Source organism: Mauremys reevesii, linkage group 5 (genome assembly GCF_016161935.1).
Source record: "Mauremys reevesii isolate NIE-2019 linkage group 5, ASM1616193v1, whole genome shotgun sequence".
NCBI classification, from domain to species: Eukaryota; Metazoa; Chordata; order Testudines; family Geoemydidae; genus Mauremys; species Mauremys reevesii.
The window spans coordinates 9,125,958-9,142,568 of record NC_052627.1 but is presented as its reverse complement, the minus strand read 5'-3'; the positions used below and the strand labels follow the sequence as shown (position 1 = coordinate 9,142,568).

The 16,611-nt window shown below is 51.0% G+C and overlaps 1 long non-coding RNA gene across 1 annotated transcript; it reads left to right on the top strand.

Annotated features, from left to right (window-relative positions):
- The first annotated feature begins 1,833 nt into the window (after positions 1-1,833).
- On the top strand, positions 1,834-10,471 carry LOC120406498. The gene is made up of 4 exons (XR_005599320.1): positions 1,834-2,109; positions 3,147-3,381; positions 8,945-9,044; positions 10,374-10,471. It is a non-coding gene; the product is annotated as an uncharacterized LOC120406498 (long non-coding RNA).
- Positions 10,472-16,611: the final 6,140 nt, after the last annotated feature.

Here is a 16,611-nt window from a genome sequence, read left to right as displayed (position 1 = left end):
TCCTTTAAATATACACAGCAAGTTTGAAAGTGGGTGTATAGAATATTACATCAACAGTCTGCCCCAAATTTAAGTCTTTATAAATATGTACAGATGGTTCCATGTTCCCTGTTCAGATTTACAGTCAACTGCTTTTTATTTTTAAGTAAAACTTCAAAGCGCTAAACATAGCAAATGTCAGAACTATTCAAAATAGAAACCAATACGTGATTTGGCGGCAGCAGAATAAAGGAAAAGGTTATTAACATTACGAGCTGAACTTTTGTGCGTTTAAACACGAGCAGGGATACTTTTACAGAGAGTGCCCTGGGCCGGATCTGGAGCGGGACATGCATGCTGCTCTCCAGCACAGAGGGGTTGGGGTGGGATAGGACCTGCTGTGTTGCCTTTCCATCACCCGTTATTCACAATTATTGTTAGGCGCTGTAATGCAGTAGCCCTTGGAGACCCTGACTGAGCTCAGAGCCCCATGGTGCCAGGCTCTGCACAATCCCTGCCCTGAAGAGCTGACTGTATAAACAGATGAAGGAGGGGGGAAGAGAGATTCCTCCCCATTTTCCACCTGGGAAAGTGAGGTGGGAGGTCAGATACCCATCCCCCGGGATCTCTCTCATGGAGAGAGTGAGTGTGTGTCAAGAAGAGGTTAAAGAATTCCTGGGGTCACAGGCCCAAAAAGCTGCCTCTGTGTGGCTTGTCAGACCTGGGGGCAGGCAGGCTCCTAACAGGGAGGAACCCAGCCCAGCTGGTGGTGTGCTCTGAAACAGCCCGAGCCAGAACGGCAGTTGGCAGTCCCAGCCACTGTGCTGAGGAGCAGCTTGGGAGCAGCGTGGGTCTGAGGAAAGCACCTGGGCTGGTTTGTTGAAATCCCCAGCGCTAGTTCTGGGCCTTTCCCCAAGCAGACGGGCGGGGGCTGAGACTCCCCGCAGAGCCCAAAAGTCTGCTTCCCCTCCTTCACGGGAGGGAAGGGCCATGGTCCCCGGAGGGCCTTGGAACTACCGACGTGTTTGTCTGGACCCCTCCTGCCCCTGCAAGCGGGTGGACTCGCTAAGAGGTGCGCGGCAGCAAATACTGCGGCACTGCTGCTGTCCAGCAAAAGAGGTAAGACAGTGCCTGCCTTTCCTCCTCGGGGCGACCTGGAAACATAACCTTTGACAGACAGACGAAGGCCATGAGTCTCAGACGAGGAGTCTCCATTTAGGCTCCTGATGTAAGCAAACGACCTGAGGTTGAAAGAGTGCTGAGCAGCCAGCAGATTTCACAGCAACAGTGGGAGCAGCTGAGTGCTCAGCACCTTTGGAAATCGGACCGTTTGCTTAGGTGTCTAAAGCCTGGATTGAAGAGGTTAACTGTAGGATTCTCCCTTTGAAAGTCTTGACCCAAGCAACCCATTCCAGATCACCCAGGGAGTCTGGGGCAGGAGCAGGAGTCAAGCACAAGCCTCCTGAGTCTTCGTGCGGTGCCTTAACCGCAAGATCTGCCTGTCTCTCTAACTCCGATTTCCTTTGGCAGTGGGAACCTGCAAGCAGCGCTGTGCCATCGGTGTTTGGTCCAGTGGTTACAAACATAACTCCTTGCTGGTCCCAACATCGCTGCAAAGGCAGGAGAGGGCGCAGAGAGGTGAGATGATTTGTCCAAGGTCACCCAGATGTTCAGGGGCAGAACAGGGAATAGCCACAAGGCCTCCTAAATCACAGGTGGCTGCCCTACCCACTAGGCCATGCTACCTCATTGCACACGCTTCTTTTTTCCTACTATCTGAAACCATCTTTTCCTCTCAATGCTCCTCTTACTCTCCCCCTTCTGCTATTCCTCACTAGTGACGTTGGGAGCTGTGTTGTTTAACATGAGGCAGAAGACCGTTGGTATGAAAAAAAAAAAGCTACCACGTCGCTTCCTCTTCTGACGTGGCAAGAGGGTCTATCCTGAGGAGGCTGAGCTCTCACGGGACACTCACGATGGTAATGACAGAGGATCGGAGCCTCAAAGAAACCACAAAATCAGTTCTGCCCCATCTCCTGGCCTGCGAGCAAAGGGCCACTGCCAGGCCTTGTGGCAGTCAAAGCCAGCTTGGTGGTGACCACTGATTGCCCCGGGTCCGAGCTGAGCAAGGTAAGCAGCGTATAAAGGCCACAGCCTGGCTTGTGAGGAGGGCTGGAGTTAGTCCTGCAGCAGATGGTATCCTGGGATAACTAGTCCTGGGGCCTGCGATTGGTGGACCCTCTTTCCTTCTCGTTTCCCAGCTCACCCTCACTCAGGGATGTCTGAGAAGAGGCTTGAGGTAGGTGTGTTCTAAGACTGGCTCTCTCACCGCTGCTTCCAGGACACAGGAGGACGTGGAGCAGAGCTGAGTCCGTTTAGCCCAATATCCTGTCCCCGGCAGTGGCTAGCACTGGCTGGATCACAGGAAGGTGCAAGAAACTCCGCAGCAAGAGTTATGGGATAACCTGCCCTAGGGGAAGTTTCCTCCCAAACCCCATTAGCTAGCGGTTTGCCTGTATCCCCTTCCATGCCCCTGATCAGTCTTGGGGCCTGTTCTGAAGCCCCACAGCCCTTGTTGAGATGGAATAACCAGAACTGAACACAGTAATCCATGTGAGATGTATTTTCCATCCCATTCTTCATGGAGGCAGTGTGATCTAGAGATTAAAGACTTGGGCTTTATTCTTGGTTCTGCCATTGACCCGCTGTGTGGCTTTGAGCAAATCACTTCACCTCTCTGTGATTCTGTTTCCCTTCCCACCCTCTGTTTCCTTTGTCCACTTAGACTGCGAGCTGTTCAGGGCAGGGACTGTCTCCCAAATGTGTTTGTACAGCTCCTAGCACAACAGGGCTCCGGTTTCATTTAGAACCTTTCGTGATTGTGTAGTAATCATGCATCCTTCCACGTTCGCACGTCCCACATTGTTGCAGTCCATTTAGAAAGTTCTGTTTTGTGGTTCCTCTCACTCTTTCTTGGAGCTAGGAAAGAACCCTGCGGTTTTAGCTGTGCTTTAAAGGGAAATATTGCTTTTCTCATCAAACAAAGCTTATGAATAACTACAACGTCAAAAAACCTACCCAAGTGGCCGTCTACTTGGTGGTGACGGCAGCCTCTCATTTTCTACTTGCATGTTGCTTTTCTCTGTTCTTCCCTCTCATCTCCCCAGCGCTGCTGTCTGTTGCCTGTACGAGTCACTAACACAAAGCAAAGAGGATGTGCTGGAGCATATGGAGCCAGAGGAGGTCGTTTCTGGAGTCCTTGTAAACCACTTCAGAGCCTTCGGCGTTTCCTGCTCCTCTAACGGGGCTGTTTGAAAATCCTGGTCGCTGTGGATAGTGAAAGTAAAACATCACCGAGTGTTCTATCAGACGCCAGCCAGCTCCAAAGGATCCCTGCAAAAGGTCAGGGGATTTCCTGTGCTGTGGATGAGTTGAATTCTCTTGCCTGTTGAGGCAATGCCTAGAGGCTGCCGATGAGATCAGGGCCCTGTAGCAGGGTGAACCCCTGCTCCGGCCCTGAAGGGGTTAAAAACAGCCCTGGGAAGGGGCCGAGGCTTGAGAAAGCAGCTTTTAAGCTGGGCTGATTGAGGGAGTGGCTGCAGGTGAGGCCACACCCCAATCAGGCCACAGCTGGCCCCTATAAAAGGCCAGGGAAGCAAGAAGCCAAGGCCTGGTCTACACTAGGCGTTTAAATCGGTTTTAGGAGCGTAAAACCGATTTAACGCCACAACCGTCCACACTAGGAGGCACCATATATAGATTTTAATGGCTCTTTAAACCGGTTTCTGTACTCCTCCCTAACGAGAGGAGTAACGCTAGTATCGGTATTAACATATCGGATTAGGGTTAGTGTGGACGCTGATCGACGGTATTGGCCTCCGGGAGCTATCCCACAGTGCAGCAGTGACTGCTCTGGACCGCAATCTGAACTCGGATGCAGTGGTCAGGTAGACAGGAAAAGCCCCGCGAACTTTTGAATATTTCCTGTTTGCCCAGCGTGGAGCTCCGATCAGCACGGGTGGCGATGCAGTCCGAAATCAAAATAAAGAAAGAGCTCCAGCACGGACCATGCGGATGTGATCACTGTAAGGGCAGGCAAATCCGTTCTATCAGCGCTCCGTTACAGAAGATGAAATTCAGAATCCTTTTTAAAAAATCTCCAGACAGACGCCATAGCAGGGACTCAGCGCACTGCAGCGTGACAAGCGTAACGGAAAGCCAAAGAATCAAATGGACGCTCATGGACAGGAGGACTCAAGCTATCCCACAGTTCCTGCAGTCTCTGAAAAGCATTTGCATTCTTGGCTGAGCTCCAAATGCTTCTAGGGTCAAAAACAGTGTCCGCGGTGGGTCAGGGCATAGCTAGGCAATTTACGCACCCCCCCACCCACCCCCAGAAGTGAAAGGGAAAACAATCCTCTCTTGACTGTTTTACATGTCACCCTATCTTTACTGAATGCTGCAGATAGACGGGATGGTGCAGCACTCAACACCAACATCCTTGCTCCCCCCCCGCCATGGGTGGCTGATGGTGCAATAAGATTGATACCCATCGTCATCATCAGCCTATTGGCACATGGGGCAGTGCAAAAGGCCTGGTAACCATACGTACTAGCATCGGTCAGGTCGATCAAGGGCGCCTGGTCCTAATTTTTCCTGGTAGATGGTGCAGTATGGCTGATATCCATCATCGTCATAGCAACAGGGGGCTGAGCTCCATCAGCCCCACCCTTCATGTGTAAAGAAAAGATTCAAGTGCCCTGAACTAGCAGAGGATGCTGGGCTCCTCTCCTACACACTCCTTACTGTCCTGTCTGGACTATCATAGCAGCTGGAGGCTGCCTTCACTAACAAGTCACTGTGTCTTATTCCTGCATTCTTTATTACTTCATCACACAAGTGGGGGGACAATGCTACAGTAGCCCATGAAGGCTGGGGGAAGAATGAAATGAACAGGTGGGGTTGTTGCAGGAGCACCCCCTGTGAATAGCATACAGCTCATAATTTCTGCAGGATCTGACACAGATCAGCTGTGCTCTCTGGTTCTCTGATACAGTGGTTCTCTAGTACACTTGCCCATATTCTAGGCAGGACTGATTCTATTTTTAGATACCAAAAAGGAGGGATTGACTCAGGGAGTCATTCCCAATTTTGTTTTTGCGCCCCTGGCTAAGAGCAGCCAGGGCACTTATGACAGCAGCAAATGGAACAGTGCAAAAGGACTGGTAGCCATGCCCATCTTATTACCAATTTATGGATTGGTAGATGGTGCAGTATGGCTGATAACCATCTCTGCTGTCATGCAAAAGCAAAAGCATGCTGCTGTGTAGCGCTGCTGAATCGCCTCTGTCAGCGGCATCTAGTACACATACGGTGACAGTCACAAAAGGCAAAACAGGCTCCATGATTGCCATGCTATGGCATCTGCCAGGGCAATCCAAGGAAAAAAGGTGCGAAATGCTTGTCTGCCGTTGCTTTCCCAGAGGAAGGAGTGACTGACGACATTTACCCAGAACCACCCGCGACAATGATTTTTGCCCCATCAGGCACTGGGATCTCAACCCGGAAATGCCAAGGGGCGGGGGAGGCTGCAGGAACTATGGGATAGCTACGGGATAGCTACCCACAGTGCAACGCTCCAGAAATCGACGCTAGCCTCGGACCATGGACGCACACCACCGATTTAATGTGTTTAGTGTGGCCGCGCGCACTCGATTTTATAAAATCTGTTTTACAAAACCGGTTTATGCAAATTCGGAATAGTCCCGTAGTGTAGACGTACCCCAAGACAGTCTTCCTCTGCCTGAAGAGGAAGAAGGGCCTGGCTGCAGGGGCTATAGGCAAGGTACCTAGGGTGAAGCAGAGCTGGGGAAAGGCTGAGGGGCTGGGGAGCTCCAGCCTAGAAAGCCCCAGGCTGCGGCCTAGCGAAGGGCCAACAGGTACTGGGGGTTGCAGAGGGCAGCCCAGGGGTAGGCCAAGGCAGCAGGTCAAACCCCTTTGCCAGTGATGATTGGCTGATACTGCAGTCTGCCCCAGAGTGTGAGGCTAGACAATGACTGGCAGTAGCCAATACTGAGGCAAGGTGGGGATAGAGGGTGGGGGTTCCCTGGGCAGGGGAAACCCAGAGAGAACGGGGTTACTGCCAGGGAGCAGCACCCCATGTAAAAGGGCACCGGGTCCAAGGCGCGACACGGGGGCCTGAAGACAGGCGGATCACCGGCCTGCAGAGGGTGCTCTGGACTGGAACTGAGCTAATTCCCGGAGTCACCAGCAGGAGGCGCCGCAGGGGTGAGTCCGTCCGTCTACACGTGGTGGAGAATGCGGGTATAGCGGTCCGCCCCTGATACAAGGGGCCAGGGCAAGGACTATGGGACTATTGCCTGGACTTTAAAATGGTGGAAAAGAAGATGAGAGACTATTACTGGAGAGCCTGTGTGGCCCGGCTCACCGAGCAGCAAGCAGGGCTGCTTCAGCTGCTGCGGGGGAGGGCACAAGGACCTCATTGGGGCCTAGGCACCTGGGGCAGGAGGCCAGTGCCAAGGCCAAGGAACTGTTGGGCCTGTGGAGAACCAGGGCACTTGAAAAGGGAGTGCCCCCACAGAACTCGCAGGGCCCAGGCAAGCCCTGAAGAAAGGGCTATGCCAAAAATGGACCATGGACAGACTCGAGTGCCCCCTGTGAAGCCAACAGAGGGGCTCAAAATGTGTTGGGCCTGTGGGGAACCTGGGCACAAGAAGAGGGAATGCCCTCAGGGGACTCACAGGGCCCAGACTAGCCCTGAGGTGGTCACGGATGGGCACTGGATGTGCTGCCTCTGCCACAAGGGGCACAAGCAGCCTAGTCCCCAGAGAAGTTGGGGGAGGCTGGAGGACCAGGCCAGGTCCAAGATTGCCTCAAAGGAGGGGGTGGTGACGGCCAAGGCCCAAAAGAGGGGACTGGCAGGGGCAGAGAGGCCCCAAACAAACCGGGGATCCCATGGAGGAGCTGAAAAGGCTACTATGGGAACCCAAACCCTGGAGGAAGGAAGCAGGCTGCTCCAAACACTGGAGAGCCTGCGAGCAGAAAGGGATTCTCTGCGGGCCCAGCTGAGAAGAAAACTGGGCCGGTAGAGCACCCCGCCCCCCCTTCCCCCCCCGGTGGAGGGGTTCTTGAGGTGGGGTGTGTGTAGCAGGGTGGACCCCTGCTCTGGCCCTGAAGGGGTTAAAAACAGCCCTGGGAAGGGGCTGAGGCTTGAGAAAGCAGCTTTTAAGCTGGGCTGATTGAGGGAGTGGCTGCAGGTGAGGCCACACCCCAATCAGGCCACAGCTGGCCCCTATAAAAGGCCAGGGAAGCCAGAAGCCAAGACAGTCTTCCTCTGCCTGAAGAGGAAGAAGGGCCTGGCTGCAGGGGCTATAGGCAGGGTACCTAGGCTGAGGGGCTGGGGAGCTCCAGCCTAGAAAGCCCCAGGCTGCGGCCTAGCGAAGGGCCAACAGGTACTGGGGGTTGCAGAGGGCAGCCCAGGGGTAGGCCAAGGCAGCAGGTCCAAACCCCTTTGCCAGTGATGAGTTGGCTGATACTGCAGTTTGCCCCAGAGTGTGGGGCTAGACAATGACTGGCAGTAGCCAATACTGAGGCAAGGTGGGGATAGAGGGTGGGGGTTCCCTGGGCAGGGGAAACCCAGAGAGAACGGGGTTACTGTTAGGGAGCAGCACCCCATGTTAAAGGGCACCGGGTCCAAAGCGGGACATGGGGGCCTGAAGACAGGTGGATCACGGGCCTGCAGAGGGCGCTCTGGACTGGAACTGAGCTAATTCCCAGAGTCACCAGCAGGAGGCGCCGCAGGGGTGAGTCAGCCCATCTACAGGCCCCAGAGTGCCAGGTGCTGTACAAACGCATGTTGAGAGACAGTCCCTGCCCCATAGAGCTTACAGTCTAAACAGACAAAGGGTGGGAGAGGTAATGGGAAGGGGAAAAGACTTGCCTAGCATAAACAGTAGGCTAATGGCAGAAACTAATGGAATAGACCCTATCTCTTTACTGGGCTGTGATACCTCCCCTAGACTTCTTGTCTGTGCTCACATAGATATCAGACTTGCTCCTTTGCTCCGCGGTTCTGATCCTGGGGGCTGCCCGGGCCTTCACAAGCCACATGTGCAAACTAGAGCCATCTGTGTTCTGCTCTGACTCGTGCCCGTGGAGTCCAGCTCCTCAGCCACTAGACGGGATTGCTGCAGGACGTCACGCTGTGGTCCCACCTGCACCCACTTCCGGGACAGCCATTCCGCTCCTGAGAGGGTGGCGCTGCTGGCACAAAGAGACCAGAAGCCAAAGCTGACTCTGGGCCGACAGACCGGATTCTCCCCTCCCTTGCACCTGATGCTGTGGTAGCACCACACGCTCACTCAGCTTGCACAATGCAAGGAGCAAGGCAGTGGAGAATGAGGCTCGGGGAGAGATAGCTCAGTGGTTTGAGCATTGGTCTGCTAAATCCAGGGTTGTGAGTTCAATCCTTGAGGAGGCCATTTAGGGAACTGGGGTAAAATTCTGTTTGGGAATTGGTCCTGCTTTGAGCAGGGGTTTGGACTAGATGACCTCCTGAGGTTCCTTCCAATTCTATGATACAGAGCCTTTTCCGTGTAGCCAGCAGAGCCCCCTAGTGCTGGCTCAGCGTAAGCTGGCACAAGGCGTTCGGCTGACGTAGCAGCCACAGCATCTCCCCAAAGGACACTAGCGATGCTGACCAGAAGTATTTCTTCCTTGGCATAGTTGCATCTACATGGGAAGTTTTGCTGGCATAGCCACACGAGTTAGAGGGGTGATCTTTTTTCCCTTCCCACACTCCTGGTCAACATAGAGATGCCAGCAAAACTTTGAGGCACAGACGAGGCCTCAGGCTCTTGTGCGAGGGAGGGAGATGGCCTGTATCAAGTACTGAAAGAATCATAAAGGATTGTGTAGTATAAATCAGACTCCTTTCTTTGGACAGGGATCCTCAGCGGCATGAAATCTCTGCAGCATCGGTGAAACTATCACTAGCGTATTACGCCCCAGTTCTGCTGTCCACACTTCATGAAGAACGATCCCAGGTCAGTAAGAAACTCAGGCGATTAAGCTGAATAAAGAGACAACTGAGGCCACGCCTACGCCGAAGACTTCGGCTGGCACAGGGGTGTGATCCCGGATGGAGATAACTATGCCAGCAGACACCCTTAGCATAGCCGCAGCCATGAGGAGAGCTGTGTTTTTACAGGTCTAGCTTGGTGTGCTCCAGGGGGTGGTTTATTATACTGGTACAAAGCACGGCTTTGCTGGGATAGCTGTGTCCGTGCTAGGAGCACTTTGCTGGAATAGTAAAGCTAGTTTAGACTGGCCGGGAAAGGTGATTTGATCGTGGCCTGGAAGTATTTACATGGGAGAATATTTAGAATCATATAATCTCAGGGTTGGAAGGGATCTCAGGAGGTCATCTAGTCCAACCTCCTGCTCAAAGCAGGACCAAACCCAACTAAATCATCCCAGCCAGGGCTTTGTCAAGCCTGACCTTAAAAACCTCTAAGGAAGGAGATTCCACCACCTCCCTAGGTAACCCATTCCAGTGTTTCACCGCTCTCTGAGTGAAAAAGCTTTTCCTAATATCCAACCTAAACCTCCCCCTCTGCAACTTGAGACCATTACTCCTTGTTCTGTCATCTTCTACCACTGAGAACAGTCTAGATCCATCCTCTTTGGAACCCCCTTTCAGGTAGTTGAAAGCAGCTATCAAATCCCCCCCATTCTTCTCTTCTGTAGGCTAAACCATCCCAGTTCCCTCAGCCTCTCCTCATAAGTCATGTGCTCCAGTCCCCTAATCATTTTTGTTGCCCTCCGCTGGACTCTTTCCAATTTTTCCACATCGTTCTTGTAGTGTGGGGCCCAAAACTGGACACAGTACTCCAAATGAGGCCTCACCAGTGCTGAATAGAGGGGAATGATCACATCCCTCGATCTGCTGGAAATGCCCCTACTTATACAACCCAAAATGCCATTAGCCTTCTTGGCAACAAGGGCACACTGTTGACTCATATCCAGCTTCTCGTCCACTGTAACCCCTAGGTCCTTTTCTGCAGAACTGCTACCCAGCCATTCGGTCCCTAGTCTGTAGCAGTGCATGGGATTCTTCCATCCTAAGTGCAGGACTCTGCACTTGTCCTTGCACTTTCTATAGTAAAGGGCTCTTTGATCTAGCATCCAAAGCCTGGAAGTGGAAGCTGGATAAATTAAGGCTAAAAATAAAATGCGAATGTTTAACAGCGAGGGAATTCACTGCTGGAGCAGCTCACAGCGGGATGGGATGGATTCTCTGTCACCTGAAGTGTTCGCAGTGGGACTGAATGTGTCTTTCTAAAAACAACTTCTGGTTCTTGCCTGGGCTTTAGGCTGGAGTTGCTGGTTCCAGGGCCTCTGTTATGCAGGAGCTGAGACTAGATGACAGCAGCCCCTTCTTGTCTCTTAAAACCTCTGCAGCGTCTGAGACTTCCATTCGGGACTTGCGTCTGGGGAAAACACAAAGATGTTGGTTGGTTTATTTAAATAAACACGCTGCCCCACAATCCTCTAACCCTGATTATCCTTATGCAATTGGTTTATGTTAATGATCTGAACTATATGCAGCTGGTGGGAGTCTAGGACATCTGCCCTCTTTTGTGTTAGGTTCCAGAACCAAAGCCAAGCTGGATTTAGCAAATCCAATTACCTCCCGGGGTTTGCTCACTTCTGCTTATCATAATCGCTGGTTGATAACAGACACCCTGTTAAACAGGTACTGGAAAGCCACAGCATTCTTATTTTGTGTGCATTTTTTGTACAATCTGGGGTTTAATTTATGTACTAGAGCTTATCAGACGTGTTTTCCATTTAAAGTGAAGCTCGGCTTTGATAGCGATAATGCTGAACAACTAATTTCAGAGTCACTTAGATTTACTCATCCTGCCTATCTTAATTGTTTCCTATCTCTTGGAGATATTTCATGATTAATTTGAGGGAGGAGCTTGTCAGAAGCAGCAGGAAGGGAATGCACAGCACATCCTAATTAAAGAGGATATTGGGTTATCTCACATGAAGCGATTATTAAACACCAAACCCTGTGAAAAAGGAACGTGTGTCTTAACACACAGCACCTGGATCGCTCAAAACTGAACAGCAGCAGGAGATTCCAGGTTAGAGCGACCTTGTAATAAGGAAGAACTGTCTCAAGGCAGAAAGATGCCTGAATGAGCAGAGTAGCTGGCTACTGAAATCGGAAAGCCTTTCCAATCACTTTGAAGGAAGCTCCTCGTACATTTGTACAAATGTCTGGAATGACTTTGACAACCAAGCTGGTGGGGACACAAAGCATAGTGGACACAGGGGCAAATCTCCCCAAAGGGCCAGGTTTTCAGCCCCTTACAACTTTAGCTTTTGTCGTTGACGCCAGTGGGAGGTGGAGTTGAATGCTTTGGAAATCCCATCCCAGGGACCTCAGTTGGACTACTCCAGGGCTTACAGTTAAGCATGTGCTTTAGTGCTTTCCTGGATCAGTGACTTAGGGGGGAAATGCACTTGTCTTTTATCCCTGTTAGCCCTGCAGAGCCAGTCAGCTAAAATTAGGAGCTGCGGCTGTTCCTGTGTGAGCATCATCCACAGAACTACTTACTGAACTCCATGTGATGGTATTGTAGCCACGTCAGTCCCAGGAGATTAGACAGACAAGGTGGGTGATGTAATATCTTTTATTGGGAAACATACTCAGTGTCCCAGCAAAACGCAAAGTGGAACAGTTTTTTTAGCATCAATAGTTAACACATTTTTCAACGGGCCAAACAAGGAGTTAGTGCTCCATTAACACCCTCCAGTCATGGGGGAGTAGCTGGGGGAAGAGGTTGTTAGTGGGTTATAGATTGTTATAATAAGCCATAAGTTCAATGTCTCTGTTCAGTCCTTGATTTTTAGTGTCTTGCAAAGTTATGAATTTAAGTCCCAGGCTCGTCTTTTGAAAATGTTGTGCAGGTTTCCTTTGAGGATGAGGACTGAGAGGTCAGATATGGAGCAATCGTTGTGTGAAAAGTGTTCTCCCACAGGTGATAGGGTGTTTTTGTCTTTTCGTGTGAGTTCATTCGAGAGCTTAGTGATCGTCTGGTTTCACCCCCATAGCTGTTGTTGGGGTATTTAGTGCATTGGATGAAGTACACCATGTGTTGTGATAGGCATGTGTAGGACCCATGGATCTGGAAAGATTTTTGTGACAGGGTGTTGATCATTGTAGCAGTGGAGATATGTCTGTAGGTTTTGCATCTGTTGTTCTTGCAGGGTCTGATGCCACTTTGAGATGGTTTGTCCTGGTCTTGCTTCTGAAAATGAGGTTAGAGGGTTGTTTGAAGGCCAGAAGTGGAGGTTCAGGAAAGATTTCTTTCAGGATGGGGGTCCCCATAGAATATGGGTTGTAGCTGTTTGATGATACCCTGTATAGGTTCCACTGTGGGGTAGTAGGTGACAACTAGGGGTGTGCAGTCAGAGGGAGTTTTATTTCTGTATTGAAGCAGGTTCTCTTGGGATATTTGGGTGGCCCATTCCATGATGCAATTTACTTATCTGGTGCAGTGTCCTTGTTTGATGAAGGTGGTTTTGAGTGTGTTAAGGTGCATATCTCGGACTCTCTCCTTGGAGCATGTTCTGTGGTATCTGAGTGCCTGGCTGTAGATACGATTTCTTGCTGTGTTTGGGGTGGCTACTGGATCTATGAAACCCCATATAAAATAAGTGCATTAGCCATGGAAATCCACTGAGATGCCAAACATGGAGCCTCATGAAGCTGTTTACCCAGGGTCACTTTGTAGAGTGGAACCACGCTTGACCTCATTCAGCAGGCGACATGGATGAGATGAAACTGTTAGGGTATGTCTGTGCAGCAAAGAAAAACTCTGGCTGGCCTGTGCCGGCCGACTCGGGCTGTGGGGCTGTTTCATTGTTGTGTAGCCTTCCAGGCTGGGGCTGCAGCCAGGACTCTAGGAACCTGTGGGGTGGGAGGGTCCCAGAGTCCGGGCTCCCACCTAACTCCAGACGTCTACACAACAATGAAACAGCCCCGCTGTCTGAACCTCGTGAGCCAGAGTTGGCTGGCACCGGCCAGCCATGGGGGTCCAGTTGCTGTGTAGACATACCCTGAGTGTCAAAGGGCCAGATTTTCAGAGGTATTTAGGCACCTAAGGATACAAACTGGTGCCTAGCGGGAATTGTGCGAAAATAGGGTTGAAAACTTAGCCTAAAGTGCTTGGTAAAGAAAGCCTGATGTATCCTGACAAGGTAACATGCCCACGGCACTGCCGTTCTGAGGGCAACACTGATACTGTAGTGATTGACTTAGTGAGTGGTGCATCTTCCCCCTAGCCGGCTATAGCACAAGGTAGATTTTAAATCCGCAAGTGCCAGATCCCGCGTCTTTACTCCACGAATAGCCCCACTGCGTGGAGACAAATTCAACTCATTGAGTCCTCGGTCCTCCAGCTCCAGAGAGGACCAGGCTATGTTGCAGGAAAAAATGAATAAAGTGAGGGGCTTCTGGGTAGGAGGTAATTCTCTCGTCCTCTGTGTAAGCACCGTGGAGTCTCTCTGCTCGCACAGTGCTTGGGGTAAGATGCTACTCAGCATGGAGCAGGGCAGCAGAATTTCAGCTTTCTGAAACAAACATGCTTATTTTTCTCTGCCATGTAGGATACTGCTCTAGGGATCTCTAGTTTAGCCCTGGAGTGGGAGAGCCAGAGAGATCTCCGCTCCCCCCACCCCAAAATTAGTCACTTCCTAGCTCTTAATGTTCTAATAATCTCCTCATCAGGGAACATATTCCCCACCCCACTCCTCTGTTTCTGTGCCCTGCATTATCATTTACTAAGTATATTCTGACCCACTGCTGTCTGTGGTCTCCAGCTTCCAGACCTTTTAGGCAACTCCCCTTGCTAAGCAGTGATTTAGCTGTGAAATCCTTTAGCTATGCCCTGCTTTCCAAACATTACCACTCACCCAGCGGAGGCCAGGACGCCCGCTTGAAGTCTGTCAGCAGCACTTCTTTTGCAGTCAGAGGTATAGCATCATGCGGCGCTCGTTCCCCTAGAGCTCTGAATGGTCTGGTCCTGATTCCCTCAGCTCCTGCTGCATTACCCCAGGGAGTGTCTCTTTCTCCCACTATTGTCTGGACAATAAATACATGTGTACAGGTTGGTGGTTGTCTCCAAGCTAACATGCTGGTCCTTTTGCTCAGTTAGCGGATCCAGAAGTCCTGGGTTCGATCCACTGCACGTGAATATCGTGGACTGTTCCTTGCACCTTGGGTGGTCCTTTGCCCCTGTGAGAAGTGGATGTACGATGCTACTAGCTTAGAGTCGCATTAATGACTGCACAAAGTGCAAAGCACTGGAGGACTGGGCCCCGGGCACTGAAGAGTTGGTGATTTATGTTGCTGTTTGCCATGGGGCTCATAATGGTATCTCTTTCCACTTAGCGATGGCCTTTAAAGTCCAAGGTAGTCTCCAGAAAACCTGGCAATAGGCAAATGATTTAATGCTACTGTTTGACAGAAAGGGAGATGAAAATGTTCATAGCAAGCTCTGGGAAGCAGCAAGCTTGTGCGCAGGTCCAGAAAATTCGCCTCTTCTCTCTATGGGTTGTGCCCAGCAATAAATCTGCTGGCCCCAAACTCCCATCCAATAGCAAAAAATATTCTCTGCCATCTGAACTATTCATTGCCTTTAGAGATCATGTAGCTGTGCAACATGATGATTGATAGAGCAATTCTGTCTCCCTGATCACCCAACACTCGCTGCCCTGACCCCAATTATGGTGAGTAAAGAGAAAAGGATTTAGTGCTCTCTCTCCCTGCTAGGACACTGCTGAGCCTAGGCTGGGGAGGTGAAGGCACTTCCTGGCCTGCTGAGTGGAGGTCGTGATTTATGCACTAACTGTGATCTAATGTCACGGGTTAGAAACTCGAGATGCAAAATTCCTCAGCTGGTGTAAATCAGTATAGGTCCATGACTTCAGTGGAGCCACTGACTGCTGTGGAGTTACACCGGCTGAGGAGTTGGCCCATGTAGCACATCCCCTCTCAGCGCAGGGGTGTTCCGCCAGGGTGAAGTTGGCTGCGCTTGCATAGTGCCTAGATAAGAGGTGAAGTACAGAGACAGTGAGATCTACTCTCACTCCGGGCCTGCAGCACAAATCCCTCATTGCTGCTACCTCTGGGCCAGTCGCTCCGCTCCGTTCGCTTGGCCTGGCAGGCCTGCTGGATGTGAGGGAGCCTAAACTGTGTGTCCGTCTTCCCCGCGCCCCCCACCTATCCCGACGATCACCCTGTGTGCAGCTGGAGGAGAGACCCGCTCTGCAGTATGCAGGACATACAGAGGTCCTCTTGTCTGTGACCCCCCCATCACAATAGGGGGCTTATGGGGTGTGGAGTGTCTTGTGCTTAGCCCTTTCCCCAGCATGAATTTCACCCCATTGGTACTGTATATTCTACAGAGCTTCATCCTGTCCAGCCCCAAATCACTCAAGCTAAGAGGCTTCCATCAATGACTTTGGGAGGCTGCTCACAGCCCAGTGGGAGCTAGTTCCTTAACTCACTGGCTGACATTTGGGCCTACGCCGCCTTCTCTCTGTTCCATCCAAACTGGGGGCCCCTAAGCTGGTGTCTTCATCCATCCACTTGCATGTCCGTCACCGGCCTGTTTTTCAGAAGCAGGCAGCACTCTCAGCCCCCACTGACGTTGCAAGCAGAAAGCCAGGTGTATTTGGTAACATATTTGTGCGCACACCAGGGTGTGCACAAACAATGGGGTCCTGTAGTGGATAAAACACATGAAAATGGGACCAGAACTTTGCTGGTGTAAACTGACACAGTGAATGGAGCAGGGGTGTGCTGTGACCTTTGCATGCAATTCCAGGGGCTAGGGGATCCAAAATGGCATTCTCAATGTGGCATGACCTCGCATCTCCAGTGTGTGTGTGGTCACAATGGGCGGAGGATGCTATTTTATTCTACTGTGTGTGTTCCGCAGCTGGAGGGAATTGTCCCATGGACCAGATCTGGTTCGCCACTGGGAGCAGTTGCATCAGTGGGATGGAGCTGTGCTGATTTACCCCAGCTCAGGATCTGCCCCATGGGTTTTCCCTGGACTCCTTTAGTTGTCATTCAACCAGCTCTTAGAAACAAAACTTTCATTGAAACTACATGCGATCATCTGTTCATTTTTCATTCCATTGGCCTCTGTCCAGGCTCTTGGTTGCTTGATGTTTCTGTATCTGCCATTCCCTGAGCCCACTTGCTAGAAACCAGCTGGATAGGTGGATAAGGGCAGAGAAATGCCATTTTAGAGCTGGGGTGGAGATTTTCAAAGGTGCAAAGGGCAGACAAGTGGCTACTTCCCACTGAAAATCAATGGGAGTTGGGTGCCTAACTCATCTGTGCTTCTGAAAGATCTTTCTCAGAGATAAGTCCAGTTTTTTCTTTTCTTTGCACCTATGTTTCAGCAGCCCCTTATGTAAGTACTAGGAGAACTTTTTAGAATAAATAAAAAACATCTAAACCATGACATCATTAGCTCACTTAGATGCTTCTAGTACTGTAAAACAAGACGGTTGAAACCCCTA